General features: G+C 42.4%; 1 non-coding gene across 1 annotated transcript; it reads left to right on the top strand.

The window, feature by feature from the left end:
- Window positions 1-315: 315 nt before the first annotated feature.
- Window positions 316-471, top strand: LOC116333103. Its single transcript, XR_004200429.1, has one exon. It is a non-coding gene; the product is annotated as a 5.8S ribosomal RNA (ribosomal RNA).
- The last annotated feature ends 16,242 nt before the right edge of the window (window positions 472-16,713 follow it).

Here is a 16,713-nt window from a genome sequence, read left to right as displayed (position 1 = left end):
GGAAACAGTGTCCCTTCCACGTGAATGTCCATCTATCCTTATCAGTGTTGTGGGCAGCCAGAGGGCAAGAGGCAGGATGCAGCCTGGACACAACACCAGTGTGACACAGAGACTCAAACACACACTCACAACTATGGGCAGTTTAAAATCACCAGTTAACCTAACCCGACTAATTGCATGTCTTTGAATTGTGGTAGTCGACTCGGCAACAGTGCAAACCCCCACGCCACTCACATGTGATAGAGGTTGACTTAAGTCCCCACCTTTAAGGCTGGTTCCAAACATTAGCTAAAGCTAAAAATAAAACAGACTTTAAACTCTTAGCGGTGGATCACTCGGCTCGTGCGTCGAAGAAGAATGCAGCTAGCTGCGATGAAACTAATGTGAATTGCAGGACACATTGATCTTCGACACTTTGAACGCACTTTGGGGCCCCGTGCTCCTCGTGGCGCTACGCCTGTCTGTGTGTCACTTTGTATCACCTCCGTGTCACAGGGCAGTCACAGGAGGCCCCACAAGCACAGCCTGCCTTGGGTGCCCGGTGCGACGTGTGGTGCATGCCTGGGAACCGCACCCTCCTGCCTGTGAGCTCTCCCGCCCCCTCTGCCACTCCATCCCTGACCCCTGATCTCCCTGACAAAAGCTTAGCTTGAGTGCTGACTTTCCATAGATCGCAGTGATTAGCTGCTCTGCTATGTACAAAACCCTACACCGAATCAGGTGGTTTACAAGTTATTTAGCACCAGCACTTTAAACAGATTTCAAGCTGAATACAACTTATAAATTAGTTGAGGGTCTTCTTTCTGGGTGAAAGCGAGGGAGGCAGGCAGATGAAACCTCCCTTCACAGATTTGCTTTTCTTCGGAGGTTTCTCTTTACAGATTGGTGACAGTTGGAAGCATCTACACAAAGGAGAATCAGGTAAGTTGAAACCAAACAGATTTCTCACTAAGCAAAATACAGAACATGGGGAGCTGAACTTTATTACCACAGTGAGTACGACAATCTGGCATCAACTGAGGGAATCTTCAGCCTTGAGTAGCAGATGAGAAGTCCTCAGATTGCACACAGGTGAGTGATTACCCAACTGCTGCCAGGTGCACAGGAAGTGAAACACGCAGCAGAATTATGGACACACACACACACACACACACACACACTCCCACATGCACACAGACAGGGAAGAAAAAGTTGGAACAAAGTGTGGAGAGACAGACAGGAGGGCAGGTTGGCACAGGAGGACAAGTGCACCATGACACATTTTCACCTCACTATGTTGCTGCCCTGTATACACACAGGTGTGGAATGTATTCCAGAAACCTGGTTCATAATTTCTAAATGTAACCCTGAGTCTGAATTTATGTCTTGGCATGTGACAGGAAGAAGAAAAGCTGGCTGTGAAGAATAAGAATGATTCCCATTTTGCTCCTTCAGTTTCAGGGTCCTCACATTGTTGGTGTTGGCTCACCGTCACACTGTCCTGCCTACCAGGACACTGTAAAACAGCACACACACCTGTGCTTTTCTGATAAGTCAGATTGCCTGCTTTAAAAAAAGCTCTATTGAACAGGCACAGCAGTCAATGCAGCTGAGCCAGGAGGTTGAGACTTTACTCTCCAGCATCATCTGCTCATTCAACATTTACCAGACGGGGAGATGTGTATTTTTTAATGGATGACAAAGTGCTAGAATTTACTGTCAGTTATATATGAGGTTGTAAAATATACATATTCAGTGTAAAATTATGGGAACAAAACATGAGGAGAAACTGAAGAAATACACAACAAAGTCAGTATGACAGATGAGATATGTTTCACTTTTTTTTAGTTTCAAATTAAACTGGTTGTGTGCATGAACTTTACATTGTAAGTTGATGAGCCCATGATGGAGAGAGAAACTCAGTGTGGCGTGAATGAGACACGGCGAGTCCACGGGTCGAGGTTTTGAGCCATGTTATTTACTGAAGAAGCTTCTCGGATGAGAGGTGAAACGTCTTCAAGCAACTTAAAGAAGTCCAGACGCTTTTCTTTCCAAGCTCCTTAGACTACGATGACCTGGATGACTGAGAACCTTCACAGACATGTTATTTACTGTGAGCTGCAGCTCACAAGCTGCCAGCCGCACATACATCACACCACAACCAAAAACACAGCCCTAATTCCCCGTGTTTACCTCGGCGGGCGCGATTGCGGATGCTGCACAGGTGCGTCTGCCCTCGCTGCACAGCACTGCAAACCACGCCCCACCACACTCAGGTATAGGCCGATTATGTTGGTCTCCATTTTGTTGTCAAAACAACCCTGACTCCACTAGACCCCTGAATTTTGTGCTATTTGACTCTAAGATGCTACCAACTGTCAAGGACTGGTTCTGTGACCCAGCATTTTGAGTTTGTATTGTTATTTTATTGAAGATATGTTAAGTCATCTAGTTATCTTAAAGTTCCTTAGTTGCTCAGTCTTTAGTCCTTGTTTATCTCGATCCTTTCGTGTCGTCACTCCTTATGTTCCAGTGTCCCTTGTTCATGTTGGCAAGTCAGTATTATGTCTGCCTCAGTCATGTTTCCTGTTTTATTTTGAAAGAGTCTGGTGTTCTTTGTTCATTGTATTTAGTTTCACTTCCCCTGTCCCGTCATTAGGTTCATGTGTGTCAGCTGTTTGCTCTCGTGTGTTTCCACTACGGCAGAACCAGGCTCAGGGAGGGGCGGGGCCATCTGCCGCGACCGGTTGGGGTGAGAGAAGGAAGACAGGATAAAGACATGCTGTGGAAGAGAGACAGAGATTAATAACAGATATGATTCGATGCAGAGAGGTCTATTAACACATAGTGAGTGAGAAAGGTGACTGGAAAGGAAAAACTCAGTGCATCATGGGAATCCCCGGCAGCCTACGTCTATAGCAGCATAACTAAGGGAGGATTCAGGGTCACCTGGTCCAGCCCTAACTATATGCTTTAGCAAAAAGGAAAGTTTGAAGCCTAATCTTGAAAGTAGAGATAGTGTCTGTCTCCTGAATCCAAACTGGAAGCTGGTTCCACAGAAGAGGGGCCTGAAAACTGAAGGCTCTGCCTCCCATTCTACTTTTAAATACTCTAGGAACAACAAGTAGGCCTGCAGTGTGAGAGCGAAGTGCTCTAATAGGGTGATATGGTACTACAAGGTCATTAAGATAAGATGGGGCCTGATTATTTAAGACCTTGTATGTGAGGAGCAGGATTTTGAATTCTGGATTTAACAGGAAGCCAATGAAGGAAGCCAAAACAGGAGAAATCTGCTCTCTTTCTAGTCCCTGTCAGGACTCTTGCTGCAGCATTTTGGATCAGCTGAAGGCTTTTCAGGGAGTTTTAGGACATCCTGATAATAATGAATTACAGTAGTCCAGCCTGGAAGTAATAAATGCATGAACTAGTTTTTCAGCATCACTCTGAGACAGGATATTTCTAACTTTAGAGATGTTGCACAAATGGAAGAAAGCAGTCTTACATATTTGTTTAATATGTGCATTGAAGGACATGTCCTGGTCAAAAATGACTCAAGGTTCCTCACAGCATTACTGGAGGCCAAGGTAATGCCATCCAGAGTAAGAATCTGCTTAGATACCATATTTCTAAGATTTTCAGGGCCGAGTACAATAACCTCAGTTTGATCTGAATTAAGAAGCAGAAAGTTAGCGGCCATCCAGGTCTTTATGTCTTTAAGACATTCCTGCAGTTTAACTAATTGGTGTGTGTTACCTGGCTTCATGGACAGATAGAGCTGCGTGTCATCAGCATAGCAGTGAAAATTTATGCTATGTCTTCTAATGATGCTGCCTAAGGGAAGCATGTATAATGTAAACAGAATTGGTCCTAGCACTGAACCCTGTGGAACACCATAATTGACCTTAGTGTGTGAAGAGGACTCTCCATTTACTTGAACAAATTGGAGTCTATTAGATAGATATGATACAAACCACTGCAGTGCAGTACCTGTAATACCTACAGCATGTTCTAATCGCTCTAATAGGATATTATGGTCAACAGTATCGAATGCTGCACTGAGGTCTAGCAGGACAAGCACAGAGATGAGTCCACTGTCAGAGGCCATAAGAAGATCATTTGTAACCTTCACTAAAGCTGTTTCTGTGCTGTGATGAGCTCTGAAACCTGACTGAAACTCTTCAAATAAGCCATTCCTCTGCAGATGATCTGTTAGCTGTTTGACAACTACTCTTTCAAGGATGTTTGATATGAAAGGAAGGTTGGAGATTGGCCTATAATTAGCTAAGACAGCTGGGTCTAGAGATGGCTTTTTAAGTAAAGGTTTAACTACAGCCAGCTTGAAGGCCTGTGGTACATAGCCGATTATTAGAGATAGGTTGATCATATTTAAGACACACACACAAGGTATTCTTTGTTCACATGTATACCTATGTAAGATGTCATATGTTAATGAACCTATGCATATTCATGTAACCACAATAAAAGAGCAGTGTTACGAGAGAGCGGACGAGAGCAACTGGGGTCAAGCGAAGGAACGGCGTTTGTTCAGTTCTCTCCCGTGCACGTAAAACATAAAGAACTTGCCTACTCGTGTCTTGCTTGCTGTGTAATTACATTGTCTTCAACGTTCCAGCGAATAGGTTCAAGCTACAAACCTATCACTAACTTAACATCAATGGTACTAAGAGTAGCTGTAGATGATATTACATCTGTGGGATGATTATTGGTAATTTTTTCTCTAATGATAAGAATTTTATTTGCAAAGAAGTTCATGAAGTCATTACTAGTTAACGTTAAAGGGATGGTTGGCTCAAAAGAGCTCTGACTTTTTGTCATGTCATAGGTCCTCTTATGCTCCAGTGCGAAATCATGTTCATATTGTTCATAGTTCTGTTCCAGTGCTCCCAGTTTAGGATTTAGTTTTTTTTATCCACAGCCCATGTTACTTTGTTTTTATTTCATGTGATCAGCCAAAATAAAGGCTCGCTTTCTGTTTAAACATTCAAGTCAAGTTCCATGTCTCTTTGTGTCTGCTCTTGGGTCCGTTAAACTAACACATTAGTGTAACCCGCAGTGACACCAACAGATCTTTTAAGTACTACAAGTTGCAAGGTGGGGCTCCATGGATCAGACTGGTTTGTCCAGCACCTCCAACAGATGCTCCATTACATTGAGATATGGGGAATTTGGGCCCAAGTCACACTTGTCGTGCTCATCAAACCATTCCATTTTTGTTTTGAGGCAGGTAGCACTATCCTGCTGAAAGAGGTCATAGGCATCAGGGCGTACCATTTCCATGAAACGGTCTACATGGTGTGTAACAATGCTTAGCTAAGTGGTATGTGTCAAAGTAACATCAACATGGATGGCAGGGCCCAAAGTTTCCCAGCAGAACGTTGCCCGAAGCATCACAGTGCCTCTGCTGGCTTGTCTTCTTCCCATAATGCATTGTAGCGAAACGTATTCCCCAACAACACACACACACACACACACACACACACACACACACACACACACACACACACACACACACACACACACACACACACACACACACCCAGCCATCCACATGATGTAACATCATCATTTTGGCCCTAGTCAAACTTACTCAGATCATTATGCTTGTCCTTATTCTAACGCATCAACTTTAAGGAGAAAATATTAACTTGCTCCCTGATGTATCCCACTAACAGGTGGCATAATGAAGAGATTATCAGTGTTATTCACTTCACCTTTCACTGTTTATAATAGTATGCCTGGTTGGTTTACTTGTAGGAAGGAGCAGAGAAGAGAAACACACACTGTAGGAGACACACAATAAATGATATGCTATAGTTACATATACATATACCACGCCAAGGAAGGAGGAGGAGCTTAGAGAATCATGAGGTCACAAGCAGCTCAAGCCTACAACAGGAGACCTAAAGTATCTGATCCACTCCGAACTAAAATGAAGATTTAAACCTTTTTAAAAATGTCTTCTTCCCAAGCCCAAGTTTCCAAATGTGCAAAGTAGGTAAAATGTTCCAATAGCGTTGCACACATTCATTCAGTTTATAGGCAGTGAGGTATTTAAATCCAGTTTTTCCAAGTTCAGTATGAACACATGTACAGCTTATGTTAAATGTCCTGTGACAATGAAAAACCTGAACGTTTCGAAGTGAAGTGATTAAGTTCCCTGCTTGTATTTGTCACTTAAAGACCAACTGGAACAGCATTTATACAGCACTCTTCCAGCATTTTTGACACTTTAGAGCACTCTATGCTACATGCCACCTTTTTCACACATTCAAATGGCACTTCATTCTTTGCACTTACTTTGAATAGAATATACGCCTGTGGTCAGTGTTGAATCATCAGTTAATCTAACATTAACGTGTAGGAAACATGCAGGCGCTGCATTACCACACAACTCAAAGTGTGTTTTCACCTTGAAGAACCAACACATGACTGTTGCACTAGCAGCTGTGAGAGCAGCCTCTTCACAAACTCCTTTAGACTCAGACTCTAAGCGCATGTCCTCAAAAAGCAGTTTATTGATTTAAGTGTTCCCCTTGAAGTGTGCTTTTAGCTTAAGAGAAATGAATAAGCATCATTTGTTCCACTTATCCACCATCAATAAGGGAGTACGCACTGTTATGCAAGAGCAGCTTCTCTGGCCGAGTCAGCAGCAATTGTATAATCAAGACTGAAAATAAGCTAATTGGTAATTTTTTCACATAATTAAATCTGTGCCAAAAAAATATTTTTTCATTTACCTAATCTGATTATTTGCAAGGGCAAAAAGAATAGCTGCAACTAGATTATGTTTTGTATTAAGGTAATGAAAAAAAGTTTTAATTTACGTATTCAGCAAGCTGCAAATACACTGATAGTGAATGTTTCTGGGAAAAACCGAATATTTGTTTTCTGCAAATAATGAGCTAAATGTCATTAAACTTTTATTTTTCTGTGGAAACAATTGTTTATCTGTTTAGACCGTGACGGCTTTAGTTTGGGAAAGATGATGGTTTGTTTCAGTAATAATCTTTAGTGTAAATTCAATTCATCAACTACTGCCAACATCTGCAACACCTTCTGCAATCAAACATACCTATACATTATGTTAATATCAGCAAACAAGATCTTCCAGCCTGAATCCTTTCTATGCAAAACTGTTTGAATTGAGCACACAATAGATCATCTTTTTTTTTTTTGTAAATATAATGGCAACTGACAACAGAAGCCATCACAAGACACATCATTAAATCATAAGCAGAAAACACACAAAACAAGGAGAAAGCTATAATGGGTGCATAATGTTTAACTTGAAAGCATTTTGTCAGGACGTTTTGAGGGTCCTGCTGGAAATTTGAGTCTTATACATTTTATTGTATATCTGCATTTTGGTTATTTCTTTTGCATCATTTTTGCATCAATATAGAGTAAAATTTCATTATGTAAAATGTCGACAAAAATTTGGAAAACCAATGAAGGTTCTTGAATAATTTGTTCTGCTTACAAAAAACGTTAGTATTTAATGTCTCTCAGCACACACGGGCAGATTTGTTCCATGTTGGATCGAAATTTAATTTAGGAGAGACCTGCGTACAAAAAAAACTAGACAGAACACTACATGATATAAACATAATATAAACATATTATAAACACACTATACATGGTCACAGCTTAAGAAAATTGTGTGCAAGGACAGATGCAAACAAACAAACTGGAACTTTAAACGTTCAAGTGAAATTTATAAGTATTTAAACCTTGTTTTTCAGGATTTAAATGAAGGATTGTTTTTCAAGTTCAGTGTGGACGTGAGGTACAGCTACAGCTGTTAACGTGTTAAACTGTGACATGATATTATAAGTACTGTGTTTAAATTCAATCATGGAGAAGAGTTACGTAGGGAGGTTGGCAGAAGAGCCCTGTAAATATGACAAAATGCTGCTCTATTCAACTCGCTATGAAGTAATGGTGAATAAGAAAATAATCATCTCTAATAAATCATAATGCACTGTGATGCAAAGAATGAAGTGCCTTCAAGGTGAACGTACAAATATACAAATTGTCATGGTCCTGGGTGTGTGACCCAGTGAGTTGAATTGTTTATTTATTTCCCTGATGTTATTGTCGTCTGTGTTTTAGTTTTGTATTTCTAGTCCTAGGTTTTGTTCCCTTTGCCCCTCATGTTACTCTGGGCTCCCTCTGTTCTGTGTCTCGTCATCCCTGCCTGTGTGTATTCCCTCTGTTCCAGTGTAGTCAGGTCTCTGTGTAAAGCCTGCGTCTCTGAGTCTGTGTTTTTGCATGTGTGTTGAGTTTCCTGTTTTATTGTGAAGGTCCGTCTCTTATGTCAGTGTGTCTGGTTTTGCTTTCCCCTGTCTCGTCAGCTCTGATTTCTCCCTCCCTCCTGTCTCCTATTCCCTGATTACTCCACTGTGTATATAAGCCCTGTGTTTCCTTCTGCTTGTTGCTGGTCTGTCCGTGTTGTCTCCACGTGTTTCCTCCCTGACAGGTGTTACACAATTTTTGAAAGTAACTTTAGTGTGAAGCTAGAGTGCTATTTGTAATAGGGACATACATGACTAGTTGGCTAGCCAACTAATTGTTGCTGTTGTCACTAGTTGGTACCAAACTTGCTAGTCGTTTAATCTAATTGATGCCTGACGCTGGTAAATTGCCATAAATCTGTTAATCTAGACCTGATCGTCTGTTAAGACTATTAGAACAAGAAAGCGATACAAGCGGCAGAAATTAGCTCTCTCCAAAGACTGGCTTTTCTCTCCCTTAGTGAGTTCAGGGAGTTTAGTCATTCAAGGCCACTCCTCCACGTCGAAAGAAGTGACATTAACAATTAGATTAGTTTGAATATGGACTGTAGGCAGGATATTTTTAAGTGACCTCATAAATACAGTGCACTTCACTTTTCATCAGAGCTTAAAAGAAGCTTTATGTGTGGTACTACTGTGGAGTTGCAATGGCCAAAACACGGGTCGAGCCATTGGCATACAGAATAACGTCATCTCCATAAAAATGCACACTGCTGTTTTGGGTCGCTTTGATATTGTTTCTGTAAAGTGTGAAGAACATGGTGAAACCTTTGGAGACTACTGTGTGAGTTCTATCAGAAAGTTAGTCATGAATCACTACGTGTTAATAGACATCGAATCATACTTATTATTAATCTCTCGCTCTCTTCCACAGCATACCTTTTGTTCTGTCTCCCCTCACCCCAACCTGTCCCAGCAGATGGCCCCGCCCCTCCCTGAGCCTGGTTCTGCTTGAGGTTTCTTCCTGTTTTCCTTCCCACTGTCACCAAAGTGCTTGCTCATAGGGAGTCATATGATTGTTGGGTTTTTCTCTGTATGTATTATTGTACGGTATGCCTTACCATAAAAAGTGCATTGAGGCAGCTGCTGTTGTGATTTGTTGCTGTATAAATCAAACTGAATTGAATTGAAAACCATTTGAGGGACATCCAAGCCAGCTGGGAATAACCATAACGTAAAGATGCAGCGATATAGAAGATACGAAGTAAACGGCATGGGATTGCAGAGGGAGTCTGACGTTGGAGACCTTTGATGAGTAATAATATCTGAGACGACATAATAGTCGAGCAAGGTGAACCTGTGAGCATTTTGGCGAAGAAAGTGAGGCCGCTGAGGTACGTCTTTATCGTGGGAATGCCCAGAAAATGGAAAGCGAAAGGTACGAAACTAGACATGGTTGCAGTGTTGAATGGTGGAAGGGAAGATTGAAGTGACTGTGGAACGAACAAAACATTTTCCAAGCGGTCCAATGGGTGGACAAGGTGCTTGCGCCAAGACTGTTTATTATAGCTTCTTAGGAGAGCCTGATGAGCTCTGCGATGCTAGGGTTTAGATCTCGAATGTCGTGGTTGAAAATGGAGGAACTTGTGTTGGAGGTGCCTCTGCATGAGGGGCCATGGCTCTGAATATCTGGAGGGAGAGTCGAGACGGAGTCAGCAATAACATTGAAATGGCCTGGGATGTGTTCTGCTCTGATTAAGAACTGGTGAATGACTGTTAGCCACATGAGCCAACGCATGAAGGACATGATGGAAGGGGAATTGCTTCGCCCTTTGTTTATTATGTCAACTACAGCGAGGTTGTCTGAGTGAATGAGGATGGATCTTTTTGACCATTCTTGGACCACTCCTGGATATATTGGCCGAACTAAGGAGGCCGTGCTGAAGAAAACCACCTTCCGCCATAATAACCCCCAAAGCTGGCAGAAGGTGCAGCATCTGTGTAAAGTTTTCTCTTCTGACAATGGAACGCCAAGTTTGGAGCTGGCGGTGACGTGGTAGGGGATATGACTAGGAAATCGTTGAGAAGATGAACTAAAAATGGCAGCTTATGATTGTTGGAGAGGATCCAACACAGAGCTTCGGAGAGTTAGTCAAACAGCTTGGGGCTGCTTTTGCAAGATCAGCCTGACTGCGAAATAATAAGCATCCCTCCACTTGACTCCGAACAAGCACCAGAAATCAAGGTGAATTGGCAGGACCTTGAAGGCACTTGTGATGTTGACTTTTGAAAGCCACGCGCCTTTACCAGCGATTTTAACGAGGGAAATGGCATGCTTCACAGTGGAGTATTTGAGAGAAAAGTCGTCGCTGGGAATGAGGCTATTAATACTGCTGTGAGGCGCAGATAAATCAATGATGATGCGCTTTTTGCCTGAATATTTTCTGGTAGCGATGCCCAGTGGGCTGATGCAAAAGAAGGGAAAAGGTGGTTTAGGAAAGGGTCCGATCATGAAACCCTCCCTAACTTCTTTGGCGACAGTTTCCGGGCCTTTGAGAGCTGACTGGAGGTTTTTACAAGTACAAGAAACTGATGGCTGGGTAACAATCCCTGGATGGAAACCTTCTGAAAAACTGTTAATTAAGAAGATGACAAAGTCTGGGTTGGGGTGATTTTTTTTTTTTTAAGGCTTCTTTTAATGCCGGAATATTAATGGGTGTTGAGACGGATAAAGCTAGTCATCGCTTGGGGGGGTTGTGGGGGCATACTGGGAAGGAATGACCGCCACTGCAAAAGGAGCAGGAGTGGAGACACTGACACATGAGGCAACCGGAATCGTTGAAATTATTGCAAATGGTGCAGCCTCCTAGGTCCATGATGGGTCTGCCCTTCTTTTCAGAACCTTTTGGCAAAGGCATGCTAGGGATGGATACTTTTGGGTTTGGAAATATCTGGTGTTGAGGATGGGGCCAAACGGGTAAAAGTGGATGAGCGGCGTGAGGGCTGTGAATAATTTTGGGCTGTGACGATACAGGTGGAAGCAGGATGCGATGGAGTGCCCCAGAATGTTGATCTTGATTAAACTGTTGTAGGCGAGCAGCTGCCTGAGAAGTGAACTGGATGTGGTACCATAGCGCGAAATCAAATATTACAGTTAAGTAGGAATCGAGCTCTTGTCTTCGGGAGGGAAAGGCGGTGCAGAGAACATCTCTGTATAATGAAAATGCGAAAGCAAACTTGAGCGGAGTGAGCTCTTTTTTAAATCAACAGGTGCCAAACCATTTAAAGATTTAAATACTAACAAATGAACTTTAAAACGCATCCTAAATTCGATTGGAAGCTAATGTAGAGAGGCCAAAACCAGAGTGATGTGGTCAAATTTCCTTCTACCAGTTATAAATTGAGCCGCAGCATTTTGCACTAATTGTAAGCGTGACAAAGTGCCCAGCCCAGCCCCTATTAAAATGGAATTACAGTAATCCAGGTGTAAAGTATTAAAAGCATGAATTACAGTGTCTAAGTTGCGTTTGGAGACAAAGGGCTTGACCTTCGATAGACGTCTGAGGTGGTAGAATGCTGATTTTACCACCCTGTTCACGTGGTCATCAAATGTAAGTGCAGAATCGATCTTTACTCCAAGATTTGTGATTGAACTCTTCAAATGAGAGGCCAATCAGAATCAGAATACTTTATTGATCCCTAGGGGAAATTATTTTGGTTACAGTGTTCCAGTATAAACATTAACAAGACAGACAATAGACTAAGTAAGAAATAGACACAATATATACAATATATACATGACTTATATTCATATAAGTCACTTATTGATAAATAGCTGAATAAGAGGAGGAGCGTGTGCAAAAGGGTGTAGCTATAGCAGTGTTTACAGTGTGTTAAGTGGAGGAGTTGTACAGGCAGATGGCCACAGGCAGGAATGATTTCCTGTGTCGTTCAGTGGTGCTTTTCGGTAATCTCAGTCTCTCACTGAACGTGCTCCTGTGACTGACCAGCATGTCATGGAGTGGGTGGGAGGTGTTATCCAACATTGTCTTTATTTGGGACAACATCCGCCTCTCCGACACCACCTTATGGGAGTCCAGCTCCATCCCCACAACATTACTGGCCTTACGGATCAGTTTATTGAGTCTGTTAGCATCAGCGACCCTCAGCCTGCTCCCCCAGCATGCAACAGCGTAGAGGATTGCACTGGCCACAACAGACTCGTAGAAAATCCTCAGCATTGTCCGGCAGATGTTAAAGGATGTCAGTCGCCTCAAAAAATAGAGGCAACTCTGGCCCTTCCTGTAAAGTGCTGTGGTGTTTTTAGCCCAGTTCAGTTTATTGGAAACAGCGAAATCAACATCTGGAGGGTCGGAAAATCGATTTGGGCCAAATAAAATGGCTTCCATTTTACAATCGTTAAAATTTAAAAAACTTTTAGCCATCCATGACTTAACATCACTAAGACAGTTAAGGAGAGGTTGAATTGGGAATGTATCCACATGACTAAAAGGTAAGTAAAGCTGGCAGTCATGAGCATATAAATTAAATGACACTTTGTGTCTTTGGAAAATCACGCCAAGAGGGAGAAGACCTGGTCCAATAAGACCAGCACTGCATATTTACCACAATCAGTAGCTACCAGAACACCATTCATTACTCTTACAAGGTCTGTCTCCGTGCTGTGAAAAGGCTTAAAACCTGATTGAAAAATTTCAGACAATTAGAAGTTGTTCAAGTAGCTGAGTATAAACAATCCTTTCCAAGATCTTACTTAGAAAAGGAAACTTAGAGGCGGAAAGCTAACATGAGCAGGAAACATGCTCAGAAGGGTCGGCAATAGAAAGAGTTGGAGGTCTCAGGCTAGCAACCTTGTCCACAAAGAAATTAATAAACTTATTGCACAAAGCCTTAGAGGACAGCAAGGAAGCATAGCCCTCATTATTAAGTACAGAATTTATAGTGTTATACAGAACACGAGGGCTATGTGAGCTGGCGGCAATAAGGTGAGAGAAGTAGGAGTGTTTGGTGACCTTCACTGCTCTCTGATAACCTGATAACCAGCTAGCTTTGAGGGCTTCCATTGAGACATGTATATTAAAATCACCAAGCAGCACAGTCGGCAAGAAACTCTGAAAACTCAGCTAAGAACTCATTATTATATTTAGGGGGCGATAAACAAACGCACACAGCAACGAGGGCGAGTGGCCCAGCTCACACAAACAGAGTTCGAAGCTGGTGTGGGGAGTCAATGGGGATAGCTGCTTAAAGTCAAAATGTGTCTTAAAAACAACAGCTAGTCCTCCTCCACGACCAGAGACTCTCGAAACATTAAAAAAGTCACAGCCAGCCAGCCGGCAACAGCTCAGTGAAGGTACTTAACTCATCGGATGGAATCCAAGTTTCAGTCAGAAAAAGAAAATCCAGCGCATGGGAAGAGAAAAATTCTTTCAAAATAAAGGTCTTATTCGCCACAGATCTGGCATTAATTAAACATAACCTGAGGGGAACTGGGTCGGAAACTTCCGAAGACATAGCATCCAGATCCAATGGTCGAAGGTTAGTGTGGTCCACTCTGCGCCAACGCAGATGCCGAAAAGAAGGAGATTTTGCAGGAAGTTCCAACAACAGGAACCAGCCAGGGGTCCACTGCGTCCAAGGCATGCATTGGCACCAAGAGTCGCGGACAAGATCGACAAATGGAGCGGAGCTCATGTGGAAAACGAGAAATCCAAATCCTAAGCTTCACGAGGTGGCCACTACGGTTACCCCATCTCCTGCGTCACTTCTGGGAATCTGGTGGCAGTGGTAAGGAGCGCCAGTGCGGTTGTGTTAATTCCAGATAGGGAGGCAGAAAGCCTTGGTTGTTGTTTCCAGGCCGATCTAAGATCTGCGTGGATAAACCTAATTCCAATAATGTCTGACGATCATAAGACAATGTTTGGCTGACACGTTGCACAAAGTTAGCTAAGAACAATAAAATAAAACAAATAAAAGAGAGCCATAGACGGCTTGTCAAACACACAGGCGCCATCTTGACTCATAAATGAACAAAATGGGAAAGATTGGGCACATGTGCTCAGGGTGAACCTGCTTTCATCTGTGAGAAACACAGGACACCGGCATTGGACCTGCCAATTCTGGTATTCTATGGCAAATGCCAAATGGGTTCCACAACACCAGGCACCAAGCATAGTGTCCACTATAAAATATTGGGCCCTCTGTGCACGGAGGATGGACACAGCCCGAGATCTACAAAATGACCTCCATCAGGCCACTGGTGTTAATGTCTCTGACCAAACAATCAAAAACGGACTACATGAGGAGCACTAAGGAGCAGATAGAATAAAACAGAATAGAATAGGCCTTCATTGTCATTGTACATGTACAACAAAATGATGGGTGCTCCACACCAACTGTGCATGAATAACATATAACTAGTGAGACAGCAGCAGTAAATAACAAACAGGAGAAATGGATACAATCAGGAGGAATATATACAGAACAAAAGAAAGGCAAAGGCAATGGAAAATGCACCAACAGGAAGTAGTCCAAAGCACTAAGGCCATTGATTTTTCAAGCCCTAACAAGATGTATTAAAGGGGAACATTTTAAAGCTAATATTAAAGTAGATCGTGTGTTTGGCTCCTGGTTCCACAGGAGACAGACTCCCATTCTGCTTTCGGAAATAGGAACCACAAGTAACCTTCACTGTGGGAGTGAAATGCTTTTAGATGAGGACAGATCATTCAGGATTCTGTGTGAGAGCACAATTTTGTGTCGTGTATTTGTGTGTGTGTTTTTATGAATTGAAGAGAAGGTAATACACAAGAAATATGATTTGTATTTATGCTTCCTGTTCCAACTTTTCCTGCAGCATTTTGAATCATTATGTTAGAGATTCAGCTGGAGGCTTCGTGATACAGACAAATTATAATAGTCTAGCATAACATTAACAAATGTGTATACTGCTTTTTTAGTAATATGGAAAAGAACTAGTAAAGAATTGAATTTAATGTGAATGAATGTATTTCATGCTGCATGAATTTAAGACTTAACTATGAATCTAGCAAACATTCTTTGATATAAATATGGAGGGGGATATTTTTCTAAATAAAACTGTGCAAATGTAAGTTTGGAGTCTGTGCTGTGCTTGGGCTTTCACAAGACTGAATCAAAAGGTCAAAGGTTTATTTACAAATCTGGAGAATTTGTAGGGGAATACTAAGTTGGATAGCTGGCTGGGAGGTAGTTGAGTCGGAGATGAGGGGAGACAAGTCTGAGGTCTGGAGTAAGGAGCAGGAAAAAGGTTGGCAAGGTTCCAGTAGAGGGAAGCCGGAGGAGAGGAGTCCAGAGATGAGAGAGGAGACAGAGGCTGGAGTCAGGCAGAGCTGAAGAGCCATTAGTGGCATGTATCAAAAGTGAGCTATTAGACTTAGTGAAACAGCTGAATACGTGACTGACTGCAAGAACAGAGTCCACGATCTGGAGGCGTGATGCAGTTGGAACCAAGCATTTATGGCAGAGGGTGGAGAAGAGCAGCTGGCCTGACTTCCTGTGCACCTGACTCCACTCCTACGATCTCACACACACACACACACACACACACACACACACACACACACACACACACACACACACACACACACACACACACACACACACACACACACACACAGAGGGAGAGGAGAGTGGCTTATGAGTTTCCTTTCAGCATAAACAAATTCTGACTTAATGAGCCTGCGCTTTAACTCTGCAGAAGTGAAAGAAGCAGTCCTAGACACACATTTTTATATATGTGAGGCAAAGAACACATATTGTTTAAAAACAGCTCCAAAGTTCCAGGGTACTACAGGCCACGCTAATGCCATCCAGAGTACATGTTTAATATGGCACTTGAGTTTACAGGGCACATACAGTAACTTACAGTAAAGGTCAGGCTTTAAAAATAGGAAAAGCCTCTAATAAACTGATTGATTCAAATAATGTCTGTGCATCTGGCCATCCTGTAATGTGGTTTATTTGCAACATTTTTAATTTTAGAAATATAGAGGAGGTTGGCTATCCATCTTTAATAAAAAAATATATTTGGATCCAGTGTAGCATTTGAAGCAGAGGGGACTACAATGATTGTGCTTAATATGCACGAGTCAAGTGCAACACATTCTTAAGTAGAGATGGAGTCTAATAGACATGTTAATGATATACTGTAGATGAAGTAAATATTGAAGTCAACTCAGAAAAATCAATAAGACGCGAGCAGCAGTGGAATTTGATGATACATCAGTTACACATTCTTTAGAAACTGTCATGGTCCCCGTGCCTGCCCAGCCGGCCTCACAAGGCTACACTTGTGATTTTGCTTTCTCTCTCTCTCTCCCCTACCTCTCTGCCTGGGCGGAGCTCACTGCTGGCCCCGCCCATGGCTCACACACCTGTTGGCGATCAGCTGATTCCCGACTACTATTTGAGGCTGGGC

This window comes from Oreochromis aureus, linkage group 15 (assembly GCF_013358895.1).
Source record: "Oreochromis aureus strain Israel breed Guangdong linkage group 15, ZZ_aureus, whole genome shotgun sequence".
Lineage (NCBI taxonomy): Eukaryota > Metazoa > Chordata > Actinopteri > Cichliformes > Cichlidae > Oreochromis > Oreochromis aureus.
The sequence above is the reverse complement of the archived record's forward strand: the minus strand, read 5'-3'. Positions and strand labels throughout refer to the sequence as shown.